Source organism: Pteropus vampyrus, unplaced genomic scaffold (genome assembly GCF_000151845.1).
Source record: "Pteropus vampyrus isolate Shadow unplaced genomic scaffold, Pvam_2.0 Scaffold462, whole genome shotgun sequence".
Classification (NCBI taxonomy): Eukaryota; Metazoa; Chordata; class Mammalia; order Chiroptera; family Pteropodidae; genus Pteropus; species Pteropus vampyrus.
In genome coordinates this window covers 316,443-322,442 of record NW_011889243.1, presented here as the reverse complement: position 1 = coordinate 322,442, position 6,000 = coordinate 316,443, and positions in this window count along the sequence as shown.

Genomic DNA, 6,000 nt, shown 5'->3' with positions numbered 1-6,000 from the left:
ATCAATGACAGGGAGAGAGTTGCAGAGAGAGCATATGAGCCCTGAAACACCATTGGATCACTAGCTTCTACCCTGACTTTTCAAATTTATGTCAACAAATTTTTATTTATTTATGTATTTATTTTTGTTTAAGCTAATCTGAGCTGGATTTCTGCCACTTATACTGAAAGAATTTTGATGAATACTATTCTCTAATTAAATATGCCATAAACATAGAATCTCTTTAATATTGGAGAAGTACAAGTAACTGGAGTAATCGTACTTCTTGATGGCAAGTGACAGAAACCTAGCTGGAGTTGGGTGACACAAATGGGGGGTTTACCAGAAGGACGAAGTTGTAGCTGGGACTCTGGGACTCTGAGAACAAGAACAAGGGCCTGGCCATGACCTTGTGCTCAGAACTCTTCTTTGAGTTTCTCTGGCTTCCTTCTCTCCATCGGCTTTCTCTTTCTAGGTGGACAGGACACAGCCTGACACTTTACCATTTGACCACCAGAGAAGGAATCTTGCTTTTTCCTCACATAAACTTTAGAAGAATTGGAAGGGACCACAAGTAGCCCAGCCTGGGTCTCCTGACACTCAAACAGTATTGTTATCTGTGGCCAGAGAGAAGGGTTACTTGGGACCCATTTCTGTGTTTTGGGGTCTTTCACAGAGAAGAGGGATTTATTGTGAGACAGGAAATTACCCCACGATGTGTCTACCACAGAAATAGAAGTTCTGGTCATCTATTCTGTACCACGCACTGTGCTAGATGCTGGGGGCTTCTGAGGTCCCAAGCACATTTCTTCCCCTTATAAATTCTGCGATGATGTGAACAATAGATCCAGATGTCAGACAGGGTGAGATTCTCAGCTTTATTCTTGGGTGGAAGAACTAGGCTTCATTCTCCTTTTCTCCTTACTTGTCCTAACTTACTGCAGCCAAGACAGCTAGCTGGACATGTTGCCACAGAATAAAAACCACATTTCCCAGTATCCCTGTAGCTAGCTGCAATCATGCTGTTACATTCTGGCCAATGAGATAGATGTAGTTGAACTTGTGTGAGACCTAGAGGAAGGCTGCTTTAACAGAGCTGGCTCAGCAGGAAGGCCCTTTTTGTCTTCTTTAGCTCTTCCTCTTTCTTTTGGCCAGCAGCATGTTTAGGGCTCCAGAAGCATCTTGGGGATGTGGTCAGTGCTTAGCATACATGGAGCAGGAAGACAGAGCCTGGGTTTTCCACGGGACTGGCTCACTAGTTCCAGTCTGCCCAGTTCTGGCTCCCTTTATATGAGAGAGAAAAGGCTATTATTTTGTGTAGGCTTGTGATTTGGATTTTCTGATTATCCATCCAAATCTGATCCCAGTCAATATATCACCTTCTTGGTATTAGGCGACATTTTAGATGGATCTAAAGGTGTACCACCTCCAGCCTGAGAATTGCAGGGTAGTTACGGAATGCAGGAGGCAGGAGTGGGGAAGTGAGCACGGGCTTTGTCAGCACTGCCCAACCTTCTCAAGAGAGCCAAGAAGGGTTCAGCATGCCTGCTCACTAGTCCAGCCTCACCTATCAGAGAATTCACTGTCCCATCACGAAGATTTTGGTGAGGGTAGACCCTAACTTTCGATCATTTTTAAGAGGGTGAAAGTTCCAGTTTGGGCGCAGTTCCATGGCAGGAACAGAGAGAAAGAGAGGAAAAAATTATATGACATACATATGTATATATAACATATATAAGAAATACATACATATTTTCATTATTTCCTGTAATAGTCTGGTAAGGTGGGTATTAATTTTTCTGTGAGCGGATGAGGAAACTGAGCATTTGCCAAAGGCCTCACAGCTGATAAAGAGTGGATATGAAACTCAACCATATATTCATCAGACTTTTTAAACTGTACGATTTTCCTACCACACACAGTTGTTTAACTGTCTGAGTTGGAGGTCAAAGCCATAGACAGGCATATCTGGAATGACCTTATGGAGTTAGGACGGTTTAGGACCCATCAAAACCTGAGTGCATGGACCTCGTCTTATTGCTGAGACCCCCACTAATGGGTCTCCCTGGGTTTGGATTTGATTGAAAAAAATCTAGTGTATGAGCATTCTGTCTGGGAAACAAAATGAGAAAATGTCAGATCTGTGACTGTCCTGGAGTTTCTTTTAAACTGAGTCTCCTCATCAGATGGAGGGCACTCTTAGGCTGATTATTGCTTAGGTAAGAGCCAACTGGCCCTTCTGCACAGAGCGGCAGTAGGTGGAATTGCCTTTGTAATATGCCATGGTGATTGGACCATGTGACTCTGTGCTGTCTTCTTCATTCCTACAAGAGTGTCAGCATACATTTGATTCCAAGCAGTAGAAATCCCAACTCAAACTGGCTGAAACTATAAAGAAGACTCATTGGCTCATGTAACTGGAAAGTCTCAAAGAAGGCCCGGTTTAGGGATGGTTTAGTCTAGCATCTTTCCAGTGGCATCAAGGGCCAAGTTTCTTTATATCTTTCTAAAACTGGCTTCCATTAGTAATTACAAAATGGCTGCCAGAAATCTCTGAGGCTGCAAAGCTTCACCAGTGCAGATTAAAATATGTTCATGAATCCCTTGGTGCTTCTTTTAAAAAGTAGAGCCCAATTCCCTTTTCCTTAGAGTGTAGGCTGGAAAAAGTGGAAGTGATTAGGGGCACAGAAGAGAATGAAGCTTTCTGCTTGTTCTTGCTCAGATCACTTGCTTTGGTGAAAGCCAACTGCCATTTGTGAGGACACTCAGCAGCCCTTGAGAGGTCCATGAGGTAGAAAACTGAGGCCTCCAACCAGTAGCCAGGGAGAACTGAGTCCCCTACAATAGCAGCTGAAAGATCTTGAAGTAGGGCGTGCTTAATCCAGTGAGATTGGAAGCTGATCCTCAGCCCTGGCCAAATGTCAGGTGACAGCAGTCCCTCATGAGAAATCTTGAGTTAGAGCCACTCGGCAAAGCTGCTCCTGGATTCCTGGCCCACAGAAACCGTGAGGTAACAACATTTGTTGTTTTAAGCCACTAAGTTTTAGGGTAATTTGTTAAACAACAATAGATAACATATTCAGCCTCTTTCAGGGAGAACTATGTGCTACTAGAAGCTCTTTCAGAAAAGTGAAGTAGTTTCTTTCCTAGAAGTCTTCAGCAAACCCTTCCTCACATTTCATTGGCTCAGACTAATCACAGGCCTATCCTTCAGCCAATGACTGGCCAGTGGGTAGATTGAGGCCAATAACCTTCCTCCTTGGCCACTAGACACATGGGCTAAGGGGGAGGCATGGTGGCATGACTAAAGTTGGGGTGCTGCCAAGAAGAGGACCACAGGTCTTCCATGCCGTACAAATCAGGGTTCCTTCCAGGGAGTAATGTGGAGCCACTTAAAACAAAGAGATGGGCTTTAAATTAGGAATGCACAAATTTCACCTGGGTTCTAAGATTCTATAAAGAAAAACAAGTTGACTGCTTTTCTTTGTGGAAGCTCATTGCCTCAGTGTTGCCTGTGAGACATGGCCTTCCCTGGCTGATGTCATTCTGCACTCAAGGTCACCAGTGAGGCCAAACAGGCTCCCTTCAAACTCTCTTTATCAGAAACTCCATGTCCTAGGGAGAAGAGTAACCACTCTTGATAAGGGCAAATATTTATTTTATTTTGCTAAAAACCTGCTGCTCTAAATTTGTATTGGAAGTGGTTCAACACTATTGGAATCCTGGCTCAGTTTCTATTGTTATGGGTGATCTATTGGCTGATAAACATAACAGAAGGGGTCAGGAGGATATCATTGAGTGCAATTGTGCATGCATGTGTGTGTTTATGTGTATGTGGGTAGCGGCTTTATTGAGATATAATTCACATGCCAAACAATTTATTCATTTAAAATATACAATTCAATGGTTTTTAGTGTATTCACAGAATTGTATAATAATCACTGCAATCAATTTTTGAACATTTTTATGTCCATCACTCCAGAAAAGAAACTCCATATCCTTTAAATATCATCACCTCAGCCCAAAGCAACTGCCGCTCTACTTTCTGTCTACATGTGTTTTAAATATATCCTTTATTTGCCAGCAGATAAGATTTTGAAAAAAAACATTAGGAAGTCATATTGTCCAAAGTAAAACTTAAAGTATAGTATAGATTGTTGTCACGAAATGTTCTACATGGCATGTGTATGTTTTCTGATGTACATACTTTTATCAAGTGGGCTGTAGTTTTGTTGAAACTATTATGATGGACCCTGTTTTATGGGAAGGTGGTGGGTGCAAGGAGGGTTTTTTATGCGGAGTGACCTCAGCTGGGTTGGGTCTGGGGGTGTGGTGTGGTGGGAGGCAAATCAGAGAGCCATTGTGTAGGCACGGAACAGTTGACATCCTGGGTTGGTGGTGACCTGATTTGTCAAGATCTTGGAGTGAGTCCAGAATGGTCTGACTACAGACCTCAGTTCAAGGGACCCAAGGTTCCTTCTGAATTGGCCATACTGAATCCTGGCCCCAGATCAGGGCCGGCTGGTGAAGGATGACGAAGACTGGGGTTCAGGGTGAAATTCCTATGTTTCTTCAAGTTTTTCCAAGGCCTGGAGGATGAAGGCCTTCTCATCACCTCCACTTCCTACTTTGGCCTTTGCTTCTGTCATCGGCCAGGCACCTACTCTATGGAAGTCTGCAGTGATTGCCTGCCTGGCCTTGCACAGGGCAGGCTTTGAGGGGCAGCCTGCCACACCTCTAGACAGTCACTCTCGACTTGAGCCCCTCTGGCTCTTTGCGGGACTTGAGGCCTGGCTTAGGCCTACCTCTGCTCCTGCTTTGCTCTAGTGACCCAGTGTAGGCCTCTGCTCCTATCTGGACCTTAGTCTTCCCATTTATTTATAGGAAAACCAAATAAATAATACTTTAGGGCCTTTCCAGGTCTCCCAGCCAGCCCGTGACACCTAGTTCAGTCATCACTTTATAGTCTTCAGGGTGTTTCATAGCATTGTCAGGCCCATTTCTCAGCAGCATGTTTAGGGGGCCAAGAGCTCAGGCTTGGGAGAAGGTCCACCTGGGTTTGAATCCCCCAGCTCTGTCACTGGTTAGTACTCTGACATCGGGCAAATATCCAACCTGTCTATGCCTTAGTTTCCTCATTTGTAAAATAGAGAAAATATTAGAACCTACCTCATAAGGGGGACATGAAGATTAAGTGGAATCATGCATTAAAGTGCCCTGCACATAGTAACATTCCGTATATTCTATTGCTATAGACATAGGAAGTTAGGGGTCTTGCCAAGTTACAGTGTAGTAAAAAAGTACTCTTTCTACCATACTGTTCCACCTCTCCCAGGTGTGGAAGGTGAGAAGCAGGATCTCCTCAATGTTCCAAAATTCAAGTGCTTGGGAAGTGGGCCCAGGCTCTCCAACCTGGGCCTCCCACGACTACACCTCAGCCTGGGAGCACACCTCCCTACTTCCACAGAATGCTGGCCTGGTTTGCTCCCAAATGACAACATGTTCAAGGGGCTATGGAGGATTCTGGAATCTTGAGCGAGGAGGCCAGCATGATATAGGGACACAGGTGGCCTGTGGGGTGAGCTTTAGGCAGCTGGACAAGGCCGTGTCTTGCTCACTGGAGGCCAAGTTCTTCACTCTTGGAGGGGTGCAGTGAGGTGAGGGCAGGGCCTCAAGCAGAGACAAAGTGCCTAGGGAATCATTTTCTGTCTTGCAGTATGTTTCCCCTCTCCCTCATCCAGAGCCCTGCTCTTCATTGCCTGACATGGTGTTACCCAGGAGTAACTTTCTCTGGAGCTGATCTCCTTACTGTCCCTGCTGGCCTTGCCCCAGCTCCCTCAGTCCCCCTCTACTTGGTCTTGGGGACTTGCCTCCTACCTGGCTTCTCCTTTTCCCTTGGCTGCCCTCTACCTTCATAGGTTCCCTTATTTAGCCCAAAAGAAGGAAAGTAAAAGGCACCCCAACTCAATCTGTCTGCCCTATCCTGGTAATCCAGGCTCCTCCCCGCCATCACTGTGCTCC